Source organism: Arachis stenosperma, chromosome 2 (assembly GCF_014773155.1).
Source record: "Arachis stenosperma cultivar V10309 chromosome 2, arast.V10309.gnm1.PFL2, whole genome shotgun sequence".
Lineage (NCBI taxonomy): Eukaryota > Viridiplantae > Streptophyta > Magnoliopsida > Fabales > Fabaceae > Arachis > Arachis stenosperma.
In genome coordinates this window covers 65322192-65346435 of record NC_080378.1, presented here as the reverse complement: position 1 = coordinate 65346435, position 24244 = coordinate 65322192, and the positions used below count along the sequence as shown (strand labels likewise).

At 40.4% G+C, this 24244-nt stretch overlaps 1 non-coding gene across 1 annotated transcript; it reads right to left on the bottom strand.

The window, feature by feature from the left end:
• Nucleotides 1-3959: 3959 nt before the first annotated feature.
• LOC130965130 (small nucleolar RNA R71) lies at nt 3960-4063 on the bottom strand. The gene has a single exon (XR_009081182.1). It is a non-coding gene; the product is annotated as a small nucleolar RNA R71 (small nucleolar RNA).
• Between the last annotated feature and the right edge of the window lie 20181 nt (nt 4064-24244).

The following is a 24244-nucleotide window of genomic DNA, read 5'->3' as shown; positions in this document are numbered from 1 at the left end:
AGGTTTGAGTTAAAGTTATTTGATACTTATATGGAAGAGTTGGATTTATATTCTAATGATAATAGAATACTGATTTCTATATCTACAACATACCTTGTCTTGGTGTTGATTGCTTAAGCATGCAAAAATTATGTGTTGAGGGCATTATATTAGTTGAGGAGCTAATGTCTCGAAATATCTTCCTTGTTTGAGCTGTTTGATGAGCGGATAATTTATACGCTTTTTGACATTATTTTTAGGAAGTTTTTAGTAGGATCTAGCTACTTTTAGGGATGTTTTCATAAGTTTTTATGCTAAATTCACATTTCTGGACTTTACTATGAGCTTGTGTGTTTTTTTTGTGATTTCAGGTAATTTCTGGCTGAAATTAAGGGACCTGAGCAAAACTCTGATAAAAGGATGACAAAGGACTGCTGATGCTGTTGGATTCTGACCATCCTTCACTCGAAATAGATTTTCTGAAGCTAAAAAACTTCAAATGGCACGCTCTCAACGGCGTTGGAAATTAGACATCCAGAGCTTTCCAGCAATATATAATAGTCTATACTTTATTCGAGATTAGACGACGTAAACTGGCGCTCAACGCCAGTTCCATGCTGCATTCTGGAGTCAAACGCCAGAAACACGTCACGAACCAGAGTTGAACGCCAAAAACACGTTACAACTTGGCGTTCAACTCCAAAAGAAGCCTCTGCACGTGTAAAGCTCAAGCTCAGCCCAAGCACACACCAAGTGGGCCTCGGAAGTGGATTTCTGCATCAATTACTTACTTCTGTAAACCCTAGTAGCTAGTCTAGTATAAATAGGACTTTTTACTATTGCATTCAGTGTCTTTGATTCTATTTTTTGATCTTTTGATCACGTTTGGGGGCTGGCCATTCGGCCATGCCTGGACCTTCATCACTTATGTATTTTTAATGGTGGAGTTTCTACACACCATAGATTAAGGGTGTGGAGCTTTGCTGTACCTCAAATTTCAATGCAATTTCTACTATTTTCTATTCAATTCCGCTTGTTCTTATTCTAAGATATTTGTTGCACTTCAACATGATGAATGTGATGATCCGTGACACTCATCATCATTCTCACCTATGAACGCATGACTGACAACTACTTCCGGTCTACCTTAGACAGGGTGCATATCTCTTGGATTCTTTAATCAGAATCTTCGTGGTATAAGCTAGATTGATGGCGGCATTCATGAGAATCCATAAAGTCTAAACCTTGTCTGTGGTATTCCGAGTAGGATTTAGGGATTGAATGATTGTGACGAGCTTCAAACTCGTGATTGTTGGGCGTGATGACAAACGCAAAAGAATCAATGGATTCTATTCCAACATGATCGAGAACCGACAGATGATTAGCCGTGCCGTGACAGAGCATTTGGACCTTTTTCACTGAGGGGATGGGATGTAGCCATTGACAACGGTGATGCCCTACATACAACTTGCCATGGAAAGGAATAAGAAGGATTGAAGGAAGACAGTGAGAAAGTAGAGATCTAACAGGGACAAGCACCTCTACACACTTCTATGAAATTCCCACCATTGAATTACATGAGTAACTCTATCTTTATTTTCTGTTTTATTTATTATTCGAAAACTCCATAACATTTACTATCCGCTTAACTGAGATTTACAAGATGACCATAGCTTGCTTCATACCAATAATCTCCGTGGGATCGACCCTTACTCACGTAAGGTATTACTTGGACGACCCAGTGCACTTGCTGGTTAGTTGTGCGGAGTTGTGACTAAGTGTGATTCACGTTTGAGAGCGCTACCAAGTTTTTTGGTGCCATTGTTGATGATCACAATTTCGTGCACCAAGTTTTTGGTGCCGTTGCCGGGGATTGTTCGAGTTTGGACAATTGACGGTTCATCTTGTTGCTCAGATTAGTAATTTTCTTTTTGTTTTGTTTTCAAAAATTCTTCAAAATATATATATATATATATATATATATATATATATATATATATATATAAGAAAATACAAAAAAAATCATAAAATAAAAAAAACCGAAAATATTTTGTGATTCTTGTTTGAGTCTTGGGTCATGTTTTAAGTTTGGTGTCAATTGCATGCTTTAAAAATATTTCTTGCATTTTTTCGAAAATTCATGCATTCATAGTATTCTTCATGATCTTCAAGTTGTTCTTGGTAAGTCTTCTTATTTGATCTTGATGTTTTCTTGTTTTGTGTCTTTTATTATTTTTCATATGCATTTATGTATTCATATTGTCTAAGCATTAAAGATTTCTAAGTTTGGTGTCTTGCATGTTTTCTTTGCATAAAAAAATTTTCAAAAATATGTTCCTGATGTTCATCATGATCTTCAAGGTGTTCTTGGTGTTCATCTTGACATTCATAGTGTTCTTGCATGCATCATTGGTTTTGATCCAAAATTTTCATGTTTTTGGTCATATTTGTGTTTTTCTCTCTCATCATTAAAAATTCAAAAATAAAAAAAATCTCTTTTCCGTTTCTCTATCAACATTTCGAAAATTTGGGTTGACTTAGTCAAAAAATTTTAAAATTAGTTGTTTCTTGTAAGTCAAGTCAAATTTTCAAATTCTAAAAATGTTATCTTATTAAAATTTTTTCAAAAATCAAATCTTTTTCATTTTTTATTTAATTTTCGAAAATTTAATGTTTTAAAATATTTTTCAAAAATTTTTTTCTTAGTTTTATCTTTATTTTCGAAAATTATGCTAACAATTAATATGATTGATTCAAAAATTTGAAGTTTGTTACTTTCTTGTTAAGAAAGGTTCAATCTTTAAATTCTAGAATCATATCTTTTAGTTTCTTGTTAGTTAAGTAATTAATTTTAATTTTAAAAATTAAATCTTTTCTAACCATATCTTTTTAATCATATCTTTTCATTTTATCTTTTATATCATATTTTTTTTTCAAAATTTTATCTTTTTTTCAAAAATTTGATTTTAAAATATATTTTCTAACTTCTTATCTTCTTATCTTCTTATCTTTTCAAATTTGATTTTCAAATCTTTTTCAACTAACTAATTAACTTTTTGTTTGTTTCTTATCTTTTTCAAAACCACCTAACAACTTTTCTCTCTCTAATTTTCGAAAATACCTCCCTCTTTTTCAAAAAATTTTTCTTTAATTAATTAATTGTTTTAAATTTTAATTTTAATTTTATTTCTTATCTTTATTTTTTGAAAATCATTTAACTCCTTTTTAAAATTTATTTTCGAAAATTTCTCCCTCTCTCATATTATTCTATTTATTCATTCATTTACTAACACTTCTCTTCATCTCAAATCACTGCCCTTATCCTCACCCCTTGTGTTTGGATTCTCCTTTCTTTATCCCCTTTCTTCTTCTACTAATAATAAGGAACCTCTTTACTGTGACATAGAGGATCCCTCTTCTTTTTCTGTTCTCTTCTCTTTCATATGAGCAGGAACAAGGAAAAAGGCATTCTTGTTGAAGCTGATCCAGAACCTTAAAGGACTCTGAAGAGGAAACTAAGAGAAGCTAAATTACAACAATCCAGAGACAACCTTGCTGAAATTTTCGAACAAGAAAAGGAGATGGCAGCCGAACCCAACAACAATAATGCAAGAAGGATGCTTGGTGATTATACTACACCTACTTCCAAGTTTGATGGAAGAAGCATCTCAATTCCTGCCATTGGAGCAAACAATTTTGAGCTGAAACCTCAACTAGTTGCTCTAATGCAACAGAACTGCAAGTTTCATGGACTTCCATCAGAAGATCCCTACCAGTTTTTAATTGAGTTCTTGCAGATCTGTGAGACTGTTAAGACTAACAGAGTAGATCCTGAAGTCTACAGGCTCATGCTTTTCCCTTTTGCTGTAAGAGACAGAGCTAGAGCATAGTTAGACTCTCAACCTAAAGATAGCCTGGACTCTTGGGATAAGCTGGTCACGACCTTCTTGGCTAAGTTCTTTTCCCCTCAAAAGCTGAGCAAGCTTAGAGTGGATGTTCAGACCTTCAAACAAAAAGATGGTGAATCCCTCTATGAAGCTTGGGAAAGATACAAAAAGATGACCAAAAGATGTCCTTCTGACATGTTTTCAGAATGGACCATGATAGATATATTCTATTATGGTCTATCTGAGTTCTCTAAGATGTCATTGGACCATTCTGCAGGTGGATCCATTCACCTAAAGAAAATGCCTGCAGAAGCTCAAGAACTTATTGACATGGTTGCAAATAACCAGTTCATGTACACTTTTGAGAGGAATTCCGTGAATAATGGGACGCCTCAAAGGAAGGGAGTTCTTGAAATTGATGCTTTGAATGCCATTTTGGCTCAGAACAAAATGTTGACTTAGCAAGTCAACATGATTTCTCAAAGTCTGAATGGATGGAAAAATGCATCCAACAGTACTAAAGAGGCATCTTCTGAAGAAGAAGCTTATGATCCTGAGAATCCTGCAATAGCAGAAGTAAATTATATGGGTGAACCTTATGGAAACACCTATAATTCATCATGGAGAAATCATCCAAATTTCTCATGGAAGGATCAATAAAAGCCTCAACAAGGCTTTAATAATGGTGGAAGAAATAGGCTCAGCAATATCAAGCCTTATCCATCATCTTCTCAGCAACAGACAGAGAATTATGAACAGAGTACCTCTAACTTAGCAAATTTAGTCTCTGATCTGTCTAAGGCCACTTTAAGTTTCATGAGTGAAACAAGGTCCTCCATCAGAAATCTGGAGGCACAAGTGGGCCAGCTGAGTAAGAAAATCACTGAAACTCCTCCTAGTACTCTCCCAAGCAATACTGAAGAAAATCCAAAAAGAGAGTGCAAGGCCATTGATATAATCAATATGGCCAAACTTAGAGAGGAAGGAGAGGACGTGAATCCCAATGAGGAAGACCTCATGGGACGTCTCTCAAGAAAGAAGGAGTTCCCTATTGAGGACCTAAAGGAATCTGAGGCTCATATAGAGACCATAGAGATCCCATTAAACCTCCTTCTGCCATTCATGAGCTCTGAAGACTATTCTTCCTCTGAAGAGGATGAAGATGTAATTGGAGAGCAAGTTGCTCAATATCTAGGAGCCATCATGAAGATGAATGCCAAGTTGTTTGGTAATAAGCCTTGGGAAGGTGAACCTCCCTTGCTCATTAGTGAACTAGATACATGGGTTCAGCAAACTTTACCTCAAAAGAGACAAGATCCTGGCAAATTCTTAATACCATGTACCATAGGCACCATGACCTTTAACAAGGCTCTGTGTGACCTAGGGTCAGGCATAAATCTTATGCCACTCTTTGTAATGGAGAAACTGGGGATCATTGAGGTACAGACAAGCTTATGGATTGGTAGAGGACGTGTTGGTAAAGGTTGAAGGCCTTTACATCCCTACTGATTTCATAATCTTAGACACTAGGAAGGAGGAGGATGAATGCATCATCCTTGGAAGATATTTCCTAGCCACAGCAGGAGCTGTGATAGATGTTAATAGAAGAGAATTAGTCCTTCAATTGAATGGGGACTACCTTGTGTTTAAGGATCAAGGATCTTCTTCTTTAACAATGGAGAGGAAGCATGAAAAGCTTCTCTCAGTACAGAGTCAAACAAAGTCCCCACAATCAAACTCTAAGTTTGGTGTTGAGAGGCCACAGCCAAACTCTAAGTTTGGTGTTGAATCCCCACATCCAAACTCTAAGTTTGGTGTTAGGAGTCTACAACATTGACTTGATCACCTGTGAGGCTCCATGAGAGCCCACTGTCAAGCTATTGACATTAAAGAAGTGCTTATTGGGAGGCAACCCAATTTTTATTTATCTAATTTTATTTTATTTTCATTGTTCTTTTATGTTTTATTAGGTTCATGATCATGTGGAGTCACGAAAAAAATATTAAAATTAAAAACAGAATAAAAAATAGCAGAAGAAAAATCACACCCTGGAGGAAGGACTTACTGGCGTTTAAATGCCAGTAAGGAGCATCTGGCTGGTGTTCAACGCCAGAGCAGAGCATGGATCTAGAGTTGAACGCCAGAAACAAGTAGCATCCTGGCGTTTAAACGCCAGGAATATACCCTGAGGAGAGCTGGCGCTGAACGCCAGAAACAAGCATGGAACTGGCGTTCAATGCCAGAAACATGCTGCAGTTGGGCGTTGAATGCCCAGAACATGCATCACCTCCGTGTTTAAACGCCAGAATTGCATGCAAAGGCATTTTACATGCCTAATTGGTGCAGGGATGTAAATCCTTTACACCTCAGGATCTGTGGACCCCACAGGATCATCTCAGGATCTGTGGACCCTACAGGATCCCCACCTACCATATTCTCCCCTCTTCTCAACATTCATCCTCTCTTTCCAATAAACACTCTTCCCTAAAACCCTTCACTAATCACCTCAATCTCTCTTCCCAATTACCCCCTTCACCACTCACATCCATCCACTCTTTCCCATAAACCCCACCTACCTTCAAAATTCAAAATTTCTTTCCCACCCAAACCCACCCTAAATAGCCGAACCTACTCCCTCTCCCCTCACTATATAAACCCCTCTATTCTCCTTAATTTTCACACAACACAAATCCTTCTCCTATACCTTGGCCGAATACACCTTTCTCCACTCTCCTCCATATTTTCTCTTCTTCTTTTCTTTTCTTTCTTCTCTTGCTCGAGGGCGAGCAATATTCTAAGTTTGGTGTGGTAAAAGCATAAGCTTTTTGTTTTTCCATTACCATTGATGGCACCTATGGTCGGAGAAACCTTTAGAAAAGGGAAAGGGAAGACAAAAGCTTCCACCTCCGAGTCATGGGAGATGGAGAGATTCATCTCCAAAGCCCATCAAGACCACTTCTATAATGTTGTGGCTAAGAAGAAGGTGATCCCTAAGGTCCATTTCAAGATCAAGAAAAATGAGTTTTCGGAGATCCGACATGAGATTTAAAGAAGAAGTTGGGAAGTTCTGACCAACCTCATTCAACAAGTCGGAATCTTGATGGTTCAAGAGTTCTATGCCAATGCATGGATCACTAGGAACCATGATCAAAGTATGAACCCGAATCCAAAGAACTATCTTACAATGGTTCGGGAAAAATACTTAGATTTTAGTTCGAAAAATGTGAGGTTGGCATTCAACTTGCCCATGATGCAAGGAGATGCACACCCCTACACAAGAAGGGTCAACTTTGATCAAAAGTTGGACCAAGTCCTTAGGGACATATGTGTTGAAGGAGCCCAATGAAAAAGAGACTCCAAAGGCAAGTCAGTTCAATTAAGAAGACTGGACCTCAAGCCTGTGGCTAGAGGATGGTTGGAGTTCATCTAAACGCTCTATTATCCCCACTAGCAACCGTTCTGAAGTTACCGTGGATCGGGCCATCATGATTCATAGCATCATGAATGGAGAGGAAGTAGAAGTTCATGAAGTCATTGGTGCACGAAATTGTAATCATCAATGGCGCCATCAACATGGTACGCTCAATTGCAATCTCAACTCTTTATCACAACTTCGCACAACTAACCAGCAAGTGCACTGGGTCGTCCAAGTAATAAACCTTACGCGAGTAAGGGTCGATCCCACGAAGATTGTTGGTATGAAGCAAGCTATGGTCACCTTGTAGATCTCAGTCAGGCGGATTCAAATGGTTATGGATGATTTATGAATAAAACATAAAACAAGGATAGAGATACTTATGTAATTCATTTGTGAGAATTTCAGATAAGCGTATGGAGATGCTTTGTCCCTTCCGTCTCTCTGCTTTCCTACTGTTTTCATCCAATCCTTCTTACTCCTTTCCATGGCAAGCTGTATGTTGGGCATCACCGTTGTCAGTGGCTACAGTCCCGTCCTCTCAGTGAAAATGTTCAACGCACCCTGTCATGGCACGGCTAATCATCTGTCGGTTATCAATCAGGTTGGAATAGAATCCATTGATTCTTTTGCGTCTGTCACTAACGCCCAGCCTTCAGGAGTTTGAAGCTCGTCACAGTCATTCAATCATTGAATCCTACTCAGAATACCACAGACAAGGTTTAGACCTTCCGGATTCTCTTGAATGCCGCCATCAATTCTAGCTTATACCACGAAGATTCCGATTAAGGGATCCAAGAGATATCCACTCAATCTAAGGTAGAACGGAGGTGGTTGTCAGGCACACGTTCATAGGTGACAATGATGATGAGTGTCACGGATCATCACATTCATCAAGTTGAGGAACAAGTGATATCTTAGAATAAGAACAAGCTGTATTGAATAGAAGAACAATAGTAATTGCATTAATACTCGAGGTACAGCAGAGCTCCACACCTTAATCTATGGTGTATAGAAACTCCACCGTTGAAAATACATAAGAACAAGGTCTAGGCATGACCGAATGGCCAGCACCCAAAACGTGATCAAAAGATTCAAAGATCTAAAGATCTAAAGTGATCAAAAAGATGTAAAGTGATCAAAAGATGAAAATACAATAGTAAAAGGTCCTATTTGTAGAGAACTAGTAGCCTAGGGTTTACAGAAATGAGTAAATGACATAAAAATCTACTTCCGGGCCCACTTGGTGTGTGCTTGGGCTGAGCATTGAAGCTTTCATGTGCAGAGACTTTTCTTGGAGTTAAACGCCAGCTTTTATGCCAGTTTGGGCGATTAACTCCCATTTTTGTGCCAGTTCCGGCGTTTAACGCCGGGCAGTTTTGAGCTGATTTGGAACGCCGGTTTGGGCCATCAAATCTCGGGGAAAGTATGAACTATTATACATTGCTGGAAAGCTCAGGATGTCCATCGCCATTGAGAGCGCGCCAATTAGGCGTCTATAGCTCCAGAAAATCCACTTCGAGTGCAGGGAGGTCAGAATCCAACAACATCTGCAGTCCTTTTCAGCCTCTGAATCAGATTTTTGCTCAAGTCCCTCAATTTCAGCCAGAAAATACCTGAAATCATACTAAAGTGAATTTTAACTAAAAACTAATAAAAATATAATAAAAACTAACTAAAACATACTAAAAACATACTAAAAACAATGCCAAAAAGCGTATAAATTATCCGCTCATCACAACACCAAACTTAAATTGTTGCTTGTCCTCAAGCAACTGAAAATCAAATAAGATAAAGAGAAGAGAATATGCAATGAATTCCAAAAACATCTATGAAGATCAGTATTAATTAGATGAGCGGGGCTTTTAGCTTTTTGGCTCTGAACAGTTTTGGCATCTCACTCTATCCTTTGAAATTCAGAATGATTGGCTTCTATAGGAACTCAGAATCCAGATAATGTTATTGATTCTCCTAGTTAAGTATGATGATTCTTGAACACAGCTACTTTATGAGTCTTGGCCGTGGCCCAAAGCACTCTGTCTTCCAGTATTACCACCGGATACATACATGCCACAGACACATAATTGGGTGAACCTTTTCAGATTGTGACTCAGCTTTGCTAGAGTCCCCAATTAGAGGTGTCCAGGGTTCTTAAGCACACTCTTTTTGCCTTGGATAACAACTTTCTTTTTCTTTCTTTTTTTTTTTCATTTTTTCTCCCCTTTTTTTCGTTTTTTTTTGTATTCACTGCTTTTTCTTGCTTCAAGAATCATTTTTATGATTTTTCAGATCCTCAGTAACATGTCTCATTTTTCATCATTCTTTCAAGAGCCAACATTCATGAACAACAAATTCAAAAGACATATGCACTGTTTAAGCATACATTCAGAAAACAAAAGTATTGCCACCACATCAAAATAATTAATCTATTATAAAATTCAAAATTCATGCAATTCTTCTCTTTTTCAATTAAGAACATTTTTCATTTAAGAAAGGTGATGGATTCATAGGACATTCATAACTTTAAGGCATAGACACTAAGACACTAATGATCATAGGACACAAACATAGATAAACATAAGCATGAAAATTCGAAAAATAGGAAAATAAAGAACAGGGAAATTAAAGAACGGGTCCACCTTAGTAATGGCGGCTTGTTCTTCCTCTTGAAGATCTTATGGAGTGCTTGAGCTCCTCAATGTCTCTTCCTTGCCTTTGTTGCTCCTCTCTCATGACTCTTTGGTCTTCTCTAATTTCATGGAGGAGGATGGAATGTTCTTGGTGCTCCACCCTTAGTTGTCCCATGTTGGAACTCAATTCTCCTAGGGAGATGTTTATTTGCTCCCAATAGTTTTGTGGAGGAAAGTGCATCCCTTGAGGTATCTCAGGGATTCCATGATGAGTGGGATCTCTTGTTTGCTCCATCCTTTTCTTAGTGATGAGCTTGTCCTCATCAATGAGGACGTCTCCCTTTATGTCAATTCCAACTGAATAACAGAGGTGACAAATGAGATGAGGAAAGGCTAACCTTGCCAAGGTAGAGGACTTGTCCGCCACCTTATAAAGTTCTTGGGCTATAACCTCATGAACTTCTACTTTCTCTCCAATCATGATGCTATGAATCATGATGGCCCGGTCTATAGTAACTTCGGACCGGTTACTAGTGGGAATGATTGAGCGTTGGATAAACTCCAACCATCCCCTAGCCACGGGCTTGAGGTCATGCCTTCTCAGTTGAACCGGCTTTCCTCTTGAATCTCTCTTCCATTGAGCGCCCTTTTCACAAATGTCTATGAGGACTTGGTCCAACCTTTGATCAAAGTTGACCCTTCTAGTGTAAGGGTGTTTATCTCCTTGCATCATGGGCAAGTTGAATGCCAACCTTACATTTTCCAGACTAAAATCTAAGCATTTCCCCCGAACCATTGTAAGCCAATTCTTTGGGTTCGGGTTCACACTTTAATCATGGCTCTTGGTGATCCATGCATTGGCATAGAACTCTTAAACCATTAAAATTCCGACTTGTTGAATGGGGTTGGTAAGAACTTCCCAACCTCTTATTCGAATCTCATGTCGGATCTCCGGATATTCATTCTTTTTGAGTTTGAAAGGGACCTCGGGGATCATCTTCTTCAAGGCCACAACTTCATAGAAGTGGTCTTGATGCACCCTTGAGATGAATCTCTCCATCTCCCATGACTCAGAGGTGAAAGCTTTTGCCTTCCCTTTCCTCTTTCTAGAGGTTTCTCCGGCCTTGGATGCCATAAATGGTTATGGAAAAACAAAAAGCAATGTTTTTACCATACCAAACTTAAAATGTTTGCTTGTCCTCGAGCAAAAGAAGAAAGAAGAGAGTAGAAGAAGAAGAAATAGAGGAGATGGAGATGGCTTTATGGTTTGGCAAAAGGGGGAGAAGTAGTGTTTAGGGTGTGTGAAAATGAAGGAGTGAAGATGGGTTTATATAGGGGTGGAGAGAGGGGTAGGGTCGGCTATGGGAGGGTGGGTTTGGGAGGGAAAGTGGTTTGAATTTGAATGGTGAGGTAGGTGGGGTTTTATGAAGGATGGATGTGAGTGGTGAAGAGAAAGATGGGATTTGATGGGTGAAGGGTTTTTCGGGAAGAGGTGTTGAGATGATTGGTGAATGGGTGAAGAAGAGAGAGAGTGGTAGGGTAGGTGGGGATCCTGTGGGGTCCACAGATCCTGAGGTGTCAAGGAAAAGTTATCCCTGCACCAAGTGGGGAGCAAAATTGCTCTCTGTACCAATTCTGGCGTTAAACGCCGGGCTGGTGCCCATTTCTGGCATTTAACGCCAACTTCTTGCCCTTTCCTGGCGTTTAACGCCAGTCTGGTGCCCCTTTCTGGCGTTAAATGCCCAGAATGGTGCCAGACTGGGCATTAAACGCCCATTTGCTACCCTTACTGGCGTTTAAACGCCAGCAATATCTTCCTCCAGGGTGTGCTATTTTTCTTTCTGTTTTTCATTCTGTTTTTGCTTTTTCAATTGATTTTGTGACTTCTCATGATCATCAACCTACAGAAAACATAAAATAACAAAGGAAAATAGATTAAATATAACATTGGGTTGCCTCCCAACAAGCGCTTCTTTAATGTCAGTAGCTTGACAGAGGGCTCTCATGGAGCCTCAAAGATAATCAGTGCAATGTTGGAACCTCCCAACACCAAACTTAGAGTTTGAATGTGGGGGTTCAACACCAAACTTAGAATTTGGTTGTGGCCTCCCAACACTAAACTTAGAGTTTGACTGTGGGGGCTCTGTTTGACTCTGTTTTGAGAGAAGCTCTTCATGCTTCCTCTCCATGGTGACAGAGGGATATCCTTGAGCCTTAAACACAAAGGATTCTTCATTCACTTGAATGATCAATTATCCTCTGTCCACCTCAATCACAGCCTTTGTTGTGGCTAGGAAGGGTCTGCCAAGGATGATGGATTTATCCATGCACTTCCCAGTCTCCAGGACTATAAAATTAGCAGGGATGTAATGGTTTTCAACTTTCATCAAAATATCCTCTACAAGTCCATAAGCTTGTTTTCTTGAGTTATCTGCCATCTCTAGTGAGATTCTTGCAGCTTGTACCTCAAAGATCCCTAGCTTCTCCATTACAGAGAGAGGCATGAGGTTTACACTTGACCCTAAGTCACACAGAGCCTTCTTAAAGGTCATGGTGCCTATGGTACAAGGTTTTGAAAACTTCCTAGGATCTTGTCTCTTTTGAGGTAATCTATGCCTAGACAAGTCATCCAGTTCTTTGGTGAGCAAAGGAGGTTCGTTCTCCCAAGTCTCATTACCAAATAACTTGTCATTTAGCTTCATGATTGCTCCAAGGTATTTAGCAACTTGCTCTTCAGTGACATACTCATCCTCTTCAGAGGAAGAATACTCATCAGAGCTCATGAATGGCAGAAGTAAATCCATTGGAATCTCTATGGTCTCAGTGTGAGCCTCAGATTCCTATGGTTCCTCATTAGGGAACTCATTGGAGGCCAGTGGACGTCCATTGAGGTCTTCCTCAGTGGCTCTCACTGCCTCTTCTATAGGCGTCTTCTTCAGATGAAGAGATCCTCCAGCAGAGCTATCCAATGACATCTTGGACAGTTCAGACAGACCATCATAGAAAATTCCTATGATGCTCCATTCAGAAAGCATGTCAGAGGGACACTTTCTGATTAATTGTTTGTATCTTTCCCAAGCTTCATAGAGGGATTATCCTTCCTTCTGTCTGAAGGTTTGGACTTCCACTCTAAGCTTACTCAATTTTTGAGGTAGAAAGAACTTTGCCAAGAAGGCATTGACTAGCTTTTCCCAAGAGTTCAGGCTTTCTTTAGGTTGTGAGTGCAACCATATCCTAGCTCTGTCTCTTACAGCAAAAGGGAATAGCATAAGTCTGTAGACCTTAGGGTCAACCCTATTAGTCTTGACAGTGTCACAGATTTGCAAGAACTCAGCTAAAAACTGATGAGGATCTTCCAATGGAAGTCCATGGAACTTGCAATTCTGTTGCATTAGAGAAACTAATTGAGGCTTAAGCTCAAAGTTGTTTGCTCCAATGGCAGGGATAGAGATGCTTCTCCCATAGAAGTCGGGAGTAGGTGCAGTAAAGTCACCCAGCACCTTCCTTGCATTGTTGGCATTGTTGTTGTTTTCGGCTGCCATATCTTCTTCTCGTTTGAAGATTTCTGTTAGGTCCTTAGAGAGTTGTGCCTTAGCTTCTCTTAGCTTTTGCTTCAAGGTCCTTTCAGGTTCAGGGTCAGCCTCAACAAGAATGCTTTTGTATTTGCTTCTGCTCATATGAAAGAGAAGAGAACAAGAAAATATGGAATCCTCTATGTCACAGTATAGAGATTCCTTGAGGTGTCAGAGGAAAAGAAAAATAGAAGGAAGGAGTAGAGAATTCGAACTTATCAAGAAAGATGGAGTTCGAATTGTGCATTAAGGAATAGTTGATGACAAGTCATCATATACCCATTTTTCAAGCTAATTTCACTTGTTTTGTTAGCATTTATGCACTTTCTTGCATCCTAAGTTAGTGATTTGGAGTGAAAATGCATAACTTCTCTAAATCAAGCAACCACTATGAAATTAATGATAAATCATAAGGTTTAAGCTAATTTTAATTGCATTTTAATTGATTTATAAGCCTCTTGAATTTAGTGATACTTTGAGTGGTTGTTTTGGTTTATTGTAGGTGAAGAAAAGAAAAGAAAATGAAAAGCGTGGCCTAAGAAAGTGTAGCCAAGAAAAGGAAAGCGTAGCCGAATCAAGAAATAGCGTGCCGCAACTCATAGGGGAAGCAACCTTGCCCTCCACAAGGGCAGAATGCCCTCTAGGAGGGCAGCATTAAGTGACCAAACCAAGACAAGGCAACCTTGCCCTGCCCACTCCAAGGGCAGAGCACAAAATGGTGCCTTGGAGCCAAGAGAAGCAAACTCTGCCCTGCCCTTGTGGAGAGCAGGATCGGGCTCCATGAGGAAAGAAATTCAAGGGAAAATGACACCCATGCAAGCTACAAGTTTCGAACAAGGGACCATGAGGAAGCCAAGCCTTGAGACCCACTACCGTGCCAGGAAGCCAAAAAAATAAATAGCGTGTTTGCACTCTCCCAGGATCGAACCCAAGACGTGAAGGAAGGACCCTGCCCTGCCCTTGGCGCGGGCAGGGCAGCAATTGAACTAGGCGCACCAACTTTGCTACCTGGCGCACCAAGAACGCCCCCTGGCAGCACCATCCGCGCGCACAACGCTCCCTGGCGCACCAAAACCATTCCTGCCCTGCCCTTGGCGCGGGCAGGGAGCATCCCACGCATCAACGTGCAGCACGCGCACGCGCGCTCCTCAAGCATGGCGCACCAAGCGCGCGCATCAACATTTTCTGCCCCGCCCTTGGCGCGGGCAGGGCAGCCTCTGGCGCACCAACCTCGTGCCAAACGCGCACCACGCAGCACCAAGACGCATCATGGCCGCACCAACTCCAAGCACCAAGCATCAATTTTCTGCCCTGCCCTCCACAAGGGCAGGGCAGCCTCCTGGGAGTGGTTTTTGGGCCAAAATTCAAATTAAAAATTAATTTGAATTCATTTCTTCACCAATCCAAAAGCCCATCCAAATCCCAAAATCCAAGAATAGAAAGTGTATAAATAGGAGTTAGTTTGATGTAATTAGGACCTTTAGGCTCACTTTTGAATTTTTACTTTTACCATTGGCTTTAGAATTTTCACTTTCACATCCCTTTGGAGCTTTGACTCTCTTGGAATTGTTCTTGATAGAATTGGCCGAGAACTAAGAGGATCAAGGGAGAATTGATTGATCTCCTTCCTCATTTCCCTTGGGCAATTCTACTCTCTGTTTTTCTGAGTTGTGGATGTGTGAAATTGGGGAAATTCTGTCCCAATTCCCATTCTAGCTCTGTTTAAATTTGTTTTCTGCATAATTCACTTTAAATTCTGTTCTTCTACTGCTTCATCTTTAATTTTCTGTCATTTGCTTAGTAACTTCAGATCTGGGAAGGAAATTGGGTTTTAGGCTCTGCTACCTAAGCCCTTGGGATCCTGAGATCACTTTTGGTTCTTCTGTGAACCTTTACTGCACTTTAATTTCCTTGCTGTTTAAATTTCTGTTTGCATCCAATTCAATTTCTGCTACCTTCATTACTGCAATTTACTTTTCCTTCGTTTAGATCTTGCAATCCCACTCCTTAATTCCCTTTTATCTTCCAGCAATTTATCTTTCTTGCCATTTAAGTTACTGCAATTTAAGTTCCTTGCACTTTAAGTTTCTGCACTTTTACTTTTCTGTTCTTTATTTTATTGCACTTCTCCCTTCCCCCTTTACATTTACTGTCATTTAATTTCTGTTAAACACAAATCACTCAACCAAAACTTGATTCGCTTGACTAAATCACCCACTAAACTAAAATTGCTCAATCCTTCAATCCCTGTGGGATCGACCTCACTCTTGTGAGTTATTATTACTTGATGCGACCCGGTACACTTGCCGGTGAGTTTTGTGTTGGATCGCTTTCCACACCATCAAGTTTTTGGCGCCGTTGCCGGGGATTGAAATAGATTGACAATGATTAAGTGAAGTGGAGGTCTAGATTAAGCATTTTTTTCTTTTCTGTTATTCTAACTCTTACTAACACTCTAACTGTTTGAGTTCTTGCTTAAACTAACCAACCAGAACTTCATTCTAGCTACAGATTGAAGTTCCATAGTATTTCTGGGTTTGTGTGTTTATTGTTGTGTGTTTGTATGTCAGGTATAGGAAGATCCTCTACTATCCACTCTGAAATTGATCAAAGGACTCTTCGGAGAATAAGAAGAGCTGAAAGAGGGAAGAATATTGTTGGAGAAGAAGAAGAATCTGAGGAAGAATTCCAAGATATGGAAGGAGATACCAATCACCCAGGAGGAGGAGCCAACAATGACCAACAGAGAAGAGTTTTGGCTTCATACACATTTGCTAATGCCAAACATTGTGGGAGTAGCATTCTTCCTCCCAATGTCAATGCCAACAACTTTGAACTCAAGCCACAACTCATAACTCTGGTGCAAAATAATTGCTCTTTTGGAGGAGGGCCCTTGGAGGATCCAAACCAACATTTGTCTACTTTCTTGAGAATCTGTGACACAGTGAAAACAAATGGGGTACCTCCTGATAGCTATAAGTTGCTTCTCTTCCCATTCTCTCTCAGAGATAAAGCAACTCAATGGCTAGAGACCTTTCCAAAAGAAAGCATCAACACTTGGGATGACTTGGTGAGCAAGTTCCTTGCCAAATTCTACCCTCCTCAAAGAGTCCTAAGGTTGAAGACAGAGGTTCAAACATTCACTCAATTGGAGGCCGAGAGCTTATATGAAGCATGGGAGAGATACAAGGCTCTATTGAGGAAGTGTCCACCAGAGATGTTCACTGAGTGGGACAAGCTACAAAACTTCTATGAAGGCCTCACTCTTAAAGCTCAAGAAGCTCTTGATCACTCTGCTGGAGGCTCTCTACAACTCATGAAAACCACAGAGGAAGCTCGAAACCTCATTGATATGGTGGCCAACAACCAATATTTCTTTGCTCATCAAAGACAACGCCAACCATCACAGAGAAGAGGAGTCATGGAGTTGGAAGGAGTTGATTCAATCTTAGCTCAAAACAAGATGATGCAGCAACAGATTCAACAACAATTTGAGCAAATGGCTAAGAGAATTGATGGCTTGCAAGTGGCAGCAGTGAGCACCACAAGCCAACCTCCAACCACTTGGGTGCAAAATGAAGAAACTCAAGAGGAGCAACAACAAGAGCAAGTTCAATACATGCACAACCAAAATCCTGGAACAAATAAAGTCTATGGTGACACCTACAATCCATCATGGAAGAATCATCCCAACCTCAGATGGGGAGACAACCATAATCAAAACCAACAACCATGGCAAAGAAACACAGGCCAAAACAATTGGAAAAACACAAACCACAACCCCCAGCCAACCACTAACCAAAATTCATACAGAAAACCACAAAACAACTACCCAAATTCTAACCAATACCCACCCAATAACCACCCAACTAACCAAAACACTTATCCTCACCCATCAACACCCCAAAATCAACCTACCTCACAAGACTCACAGAGAATCACCCATCTAGAACAGCTCATGGAAAAACTGATGAAAAACCAAGAATTGACCACCAAGAATCAAGAAGCTACCATGAAGAACCTAGAGAGGCAGATTGGGCAAATCTCTAAGAAGATCTCTGTTGAGAAACCATCAAGTTCACTACCTAGTGATACCATCCCCAACCCAAAGGAAGAATGCAAGGTGGTGCAACTGAGAAGTGGAAGGGTGTTAACAGAGAGTAACCAAGGAGCAACAAAGAAGCTTATGGAGAATAACAATGAGCCAACAAAGAAGGATGAAGCCATTAACAAGGATAAGATAAGCAAGAATGCTCTAGAAAAACTCACAGAGGAAGATGACAAGCCACAGAAGTTGAAGCAAGGAAAGCAAATCATGGAGGAACCAATTCCAGAACAGCATCAAGTGGTGAAGAGCTCAACACCACCACTACCTTATCCACAAAGATTCCACAAGGAAACAAAGGACCTGCACTTCCACAAATTTCTTGAGACTTTCAAGAAATTGGAGATCAACATACCCTTAGCAGAAGCTTTGGAGCAAATGCCCCTGTATGCTAAGTTTCTAAAGGAGCTCATCAACAAGAAAAGAAGATGGGATGAGCAAGAAACCATAGCGATCACTGAGGAATGCAGGGCCTTGATTCAAAAGGGGCTTCCCCCCAAACTTGAGGACCCAGGGAGCTTCCTGTTGCCATGCACCATTGGAGAATTAACCATTACTAAAGCGATGTGCGATCTGGGAGCAAGTATTAATTTAATACCATCCTCCCTGGTGAAAAAGTTGCACATAGAGGAAGTCAAACCAGTGCAAATGTCCCTGGAGCTGGTAGATAAGTCAATAGTGCACTCTAGGGGTATAGTTGAAAACCTCTTGGTTAAGGTGGACAACCTCATATATCCTGCTGACTTTGTGATTCTAGAATCAGATGAGGATGATGGAGACTCTGTTATACTAGGAAGGCCATTTTTGGCAACTGCAAGAGCCATCATAGACATAGAAAAAGGGGAGTTAATTCTCAGAATGCATGATCAGAATGTCATTCTGAAGGTCCTACCAGAGGAACAGTTTAGTGAAAAGAAGAAAGACTATGTGGACATTGATAAGGGAGGATCACAGCTGAAGGAAGAAATTGACAAGGAAAATCACAGCAACACCCTAAAGCCAAGGATTATGCAAATCAATGAAGAAGCCCAAGAAGATATTGAAATACTAGCTACTGAGAAGAGATATCCTCAAAAGAAGCCCATGGCCAGAAAAGAAAGGTCAACAAAAGGAAAGATGAAACACAGGAGCAAAACAAAAAGGGGTTGGAAGAACAGAAAAATTCCAATAGAAGGATTTGCCAAAGGTGACAAGGTACAACTTGTGTATCAACAATTGGGAACAAAGGATTACTACACTGTTAATCAAATACTTTCTCTTGAGCATGTGGAAATTGAACATCAAGACACTCAGAGAAAGCTGACAGTAAGGGGTGACAAGTTGAGACACCACCAACATCAACCACCTTAAAGGGAGTTCAATGTCAAGCTAATGACAATAAAAGAGCGCTTCATGGGAGGCAACCCATGATTTAAAATTTCTGCCTTCTCTTTAATAAGCTATGATTTCCTGAGTATGATTCTGAACCTTCATATTTGATAAATGCACATTTTATAGCATAAGTCAGAGTTCTAAGTTTGGTGTCCCTTAAGGTACACTAAATTTTAGCTTTTCAAGAAGAAAGGGAGCCATATTTTTTAGAACATATGCATAATTCATTTGAATAAAGCATATGACCAAACACTAAGTTTGGTGTCTGCAAGTGCAACAAAATTCAGAATATCATTTACCATTTATGGAATCAAAAGCATACAAACAGGATCATACGACACAATTATTTTTTAAAGAAAATGTCAATTGTGAAAAATGGTTGATAGTTGTTCGGCCATTCCCTTAATAAAAGAATAAGTTTGGTGTTCACCAACTTTCAACATCTTCAATTAAGGGACACAATTGACCATAAAAATATTTTTTCTTAATAATACACAAAACAAAACAATTCTTTCTCTTTAATACGAATTAATTGCCAACAACCTTATTAATGATCTAAGGCTAGCTGCTTTGATTCATGCAGGAGAAAAAGATTAAGACAAGCTCAAGGAGGGGCCACGGCTAGGAGGAGCTATGTAAGGGAGGTCACATGTGCCTAGGAGAACGTGCTCATGGGGAACAAAATCTGCATGCATGCAACATTGGACACCGAAGTGCATGCAACCAATGGGAGGAGAATCCTCGTCAAGCCTCAACCATGCATGCAAGCCGTCCATCTCATGCATTCCTTGAAAGAGCAAACCAATCTCAGCCCTTCATGAACACTCACGGTCCCTTCTTCATTCATTCATTGTGGTTTTGTTGAAAAGCTTGGAAACATGGCCTATAAATAGCCGTTGCACCAACATGGCCTACACACTCTCTTTCAAACCACTTTCATGTGAAATCAACATATTTTTTCCTTACCTCACACATCAAAACCGAACCAAAGTTCACCCCAACCACAACACATATTTCTTCTACTCTTACTTCCTCTTTCTTTTCACTTCAACCTTCAATGGCCTCCTCAAGCTCAAAAAGAAGGCCCGGAAAAGAACCTATGGTAGCCGAACCTATGGCAACCGAACCCCCATCATTTGATGCAAGAAGGTTTAGATCCCAATTCCATGAAGGGAGATATCATAGGTTCATGGAGGGAAAGAATGTCATCTATGAGAAAGGCCTTGATTTGAGGGAAGGAGAATACCCCATCATGAAGCAAATTACAAGAGAAAGAAGGTGGGAACTCTTGTGTTCTCCTCTGACTGACATCAGTGCAGTAATGATTAGGGAGTTCTATGCAAATGCTGCCAAAGAAAACAAAAATAGTGCTCCCTACACAAGCTATGTCAGAGGGGTTGAAGTGAGTTTTAGCCCTGCTGCTATCACAAGAGCTCTCAAGTTGAGAACCATCACCTATCCAGAGCTTAGCTATGAGGCTAGATTGCAACGGGAAAACAATCCTGATGAGATCCTGCAAGGAATATGCATGGAAAATACAGATTGGGAAAGAGATTCAAAGGGGGTTCCAAGTCACATAAGAAGAATCAATCTCACTCCTGTGGCTAAAGGATGGTTTGAAATAGTGAGGAGATCTATTCTTCCTACTGGAAATGCCTCTTGGGTCACAATCAAACGAGCTCTCATGACACACTGCATCTTGCATGGGGGTGAGATCAATGTTGCACAACTCATAGCCGACAGCATTCAAGAAATGGCAGATAGCACAAGCAAGTCAAAAGGCCTTGGACATCCAAGCACCATCCAAAGGCTATGTAACAGAGCTAATGTCATTTTTGAAGATGAGGACACAACAAAAGTGAAAGTAGGAAAATGGATCACCAAGAAGAGCATGGAGGGAAGTAATGAAGAAGAAAATCAAGAAGGGGTAGTAGCTCCTAGACAAAGGAGATCACAAAGAGAGGAAGGACGAAATCAGGCTTATGATGCCATAGATATGAGCCAATTGCAAAGATCAATTGAAGAGTTAACTCAGCAACTCATGCAGGCTCAACAAGGTCAGAATCAACTCATGCAGATCCAACAAGGCCGAAATCAAGAAGGCCAAGTGCAATATCTAGAGCCACAAGGCCAAAATCAGGAGGGCCAAGAGAAATATCTAGAGCCCCATCCTGAATTCATGGAGCAATTCTTGAAAGAAAAAGAAGAACGAGAAGCTTGGCAGCATCAAATGGAGGAGAAGCAAGAGAAATGGCAACAACAAATGATGACTCAGCAGCAAGAATTCCAAGCACAAATCCTTGAAGGACAAAAAGAGCAATACAAAGAATTCAAGGAATCATATGATAAGCTGTATTTCAGTCAAGCTAAAGCATCGGAATATAGTCACAACCTATATCAATGGAAGAATGTTCATCATACCATAGGTGAAGTTAGACACGTACAAAGAATGGAGTATGATGAAAACATGCAAGCAAGGTTGGAGTACTTGACCCACAATTTGCCAACACTCAATCCGGAGATCAAGCCATTTGATCAATGCCCTGAATTCTTAGCCAAACAACAAGCAAAATCTCGTCAATACACTGAGTCAACCTTTAACACATTGGAAACTTATGGGCTCAAAGGACTCATAGACTCTGTTTGGGCTAGAAGATGTCCTGGAGAAGAGATCCAAGATTACTCCAAGACAGGGAAGAGAAAGAAGAAGAAGGGAGAATCAAGCAGCAGCCATGACCATTAGAAGGTGGCAAAGTTCTTTCATACTTCCTCTTTCATGTCTTTAATAAGGAGATGCATGTCTGAAACATGATATGCCTCCACCATTTATTTTCTTTGCTTTATGCAATTTCTGTTCTTTGCTTTTCATTTTAGTTAGTTAATAATTAGCTAGAAAAATGATGAGTCTGCATAATGCTTGTATCAATCACTTAGCTTTAAATATTGCTTTGTTTCCCATATGCTTAAATAAGAGAGTTTGGTTTGAATTGAAAAGTAAAAAATCCAATGTTGCATGAGTATGAATGGAAGTTAGTGGTGGCACATGTGTTTGATTAAATGCATAACTCATGAAATAAATGTTGCATAATATCATTCCCATTCAATTGTAAGTTAGCTTGCTGTTACAAAGACTCCTATCAATAATGAAACAACCCTTGGTAACAAAAACAGAAAGAAAAAGGAAGGAAAAAGCCAAAATGGCAAGAAAAAAACAAAGAATAAAGGTTGGACACCAATGGTTTGAACCTTAGGACAAATGCCTGTGGTGTTCTTGTACTGAGATCTGCTTGGATGAGTAAATTCTAAGGGGTATTTTGAAACCCGGTCACTTAGATCAACTGATTTGGGATGGCCAATTGAAAATCCACAATAAAGAGCAACTTAGATACAAAGCACTAAGTGATCCAAAGAGATGCTGGGCATCAATGATCCTAGGAAGAATTAGTGAGCTAAGTGTCTGTGGTGGAAAGATGTTGAGCAAAATAAAAGAAAATGAAGCCAAAGGCTAAGCTGCAACATTTAACACCAAACCTCTTAAAGAATAAAAAGCTTGTTAAAGCATTATAAGCCAAGAAGAGTTAGCAAGGGAGTGAGTAAAAGGTGAGTCTTATAACAGCAAGTTTAGCAAGCCTTTGAAGAAAGATATGTATTATGCAGCAGTAACAATAAGTGAGTATCATTGTCTGCATAAATGCCCCATAAATTGAAGTTCTGCTATCTGCATAATAAGGATTTGTGTTCTTTTCTTATTCATATCATTTACTCTTAGTTTTGATGCTTGCTTGGGGACAAGCAAGGTTTAAGTTTGGTGTTGTGATGACAAGTCATCATATACCCATTTTTCAAGCTAATTTCACTTGTTTTGTTAGCATTTATGCACTTTCTTGCATCCTAAGTTAGTGATTTGGAGTGAAAATGCATAACTTCTCTAAATCAAGCAACCACTATGAAATTAATGATAAATCATGAGGTTTAAGCTAATTTTAATTGCATTTTAATTGATTTATAAGCCTTTTGAATTTAGTGATACTTTGAGTGGTTGTTTTGGTTTATTGTAGGTGAAGAAAAGAAAAGAAAATGAAAAGCGTGGCCTAAGAAAGTGTAGCCAAGAAAAGGAAAGCGTAGCCGAATCAAGAAATAGCGTGCCGCAACTCATAGGGGAAGCAACCTTGCCCTCCACAAGGGCAGAATGCCCTCTAGGAGGGCAGCATTAAGTGACCAAACCAAGACAAGGCAACCTTGCCCTGCCCACTCCAAGGGCAGAGCACAAAATGGTGCCTTGGAGCCAAGAGAAGCAAACTCTGCCCTGCCCTTGTGGAGAGCAGGATCGGGCTCCATGAGGAAAGAAATTCAAGGGAAAATGACACCCATGCAAGCTACAAGTTTCGAACAAGGGACCATGAGGAAGCCAAGCCTTGAGACCCACTACCGTGCCAGGAAGCCAAAAAAATAAAATAGCGTGTTTGCACTCTCCCAGGATCGAACCCAAGACGTGAAGGAAGGACCCTGCCCTGCCCTTGGCGCGGGCAGGGCAGCAATTGAACTAGGCGCACCAACTTTGCTACCTGGCGCACCAAGAACGCCCCCTGGCAGCACCATCCGCGCGCACAACGCTCCCTGGCGCACCAAAACCATTCCTGCCCTGCCCTTGGCGCGGGCAGGGAGCATCCCACGCATCAACGTGCAGCACGCGCACGCGCGCTCCTCAAGCATGGCGCACCAAGCGCGCGCATCAACATTTTCTGCCCCGCCCTTGGCGCGGGCAGGGCAGCCTCTGGCGCACCAACCTCGTGCCAAACGCGCACCACGCAGCACCAAGACGCATCATGGCCGCACCAACTCCAAGCACCAAGCATCAATTTTCTGCCCTGCCCTCCACAAGGGCAGGGCAGCCTCCTGGGAGTGGTTTTTGGGCCAAAATTCAAATTAAAAATTAATTTGAATTCATTTCTTCACCAATCCAAAAGCCCATCCAAATCCCAAAATCCAAGAATAGAAAGTGTATAAATAGGAGTTAGTTTGATGTAATTAGGACCTTTAGGCTCACTTTTGAATTTTTACTTTTACCATTGGCTTTAGAATTTTCACTTTCACATCCCTTTGGAGCTTTGACTCTCTTGGAATTGTTCTTGATAGAATTGGCCGAGAACTAAGAGGATCAAGGGAGAATTGATTGATCTCCTTCCTCATTTCCCTTGGGCAATTCTACTCTCTATTTTTCTGAGTTGTGGATGTGTGAAATTGGGGAAATTCTGTCCCAATTCCCATTCTAGCTCTGTTTAAAT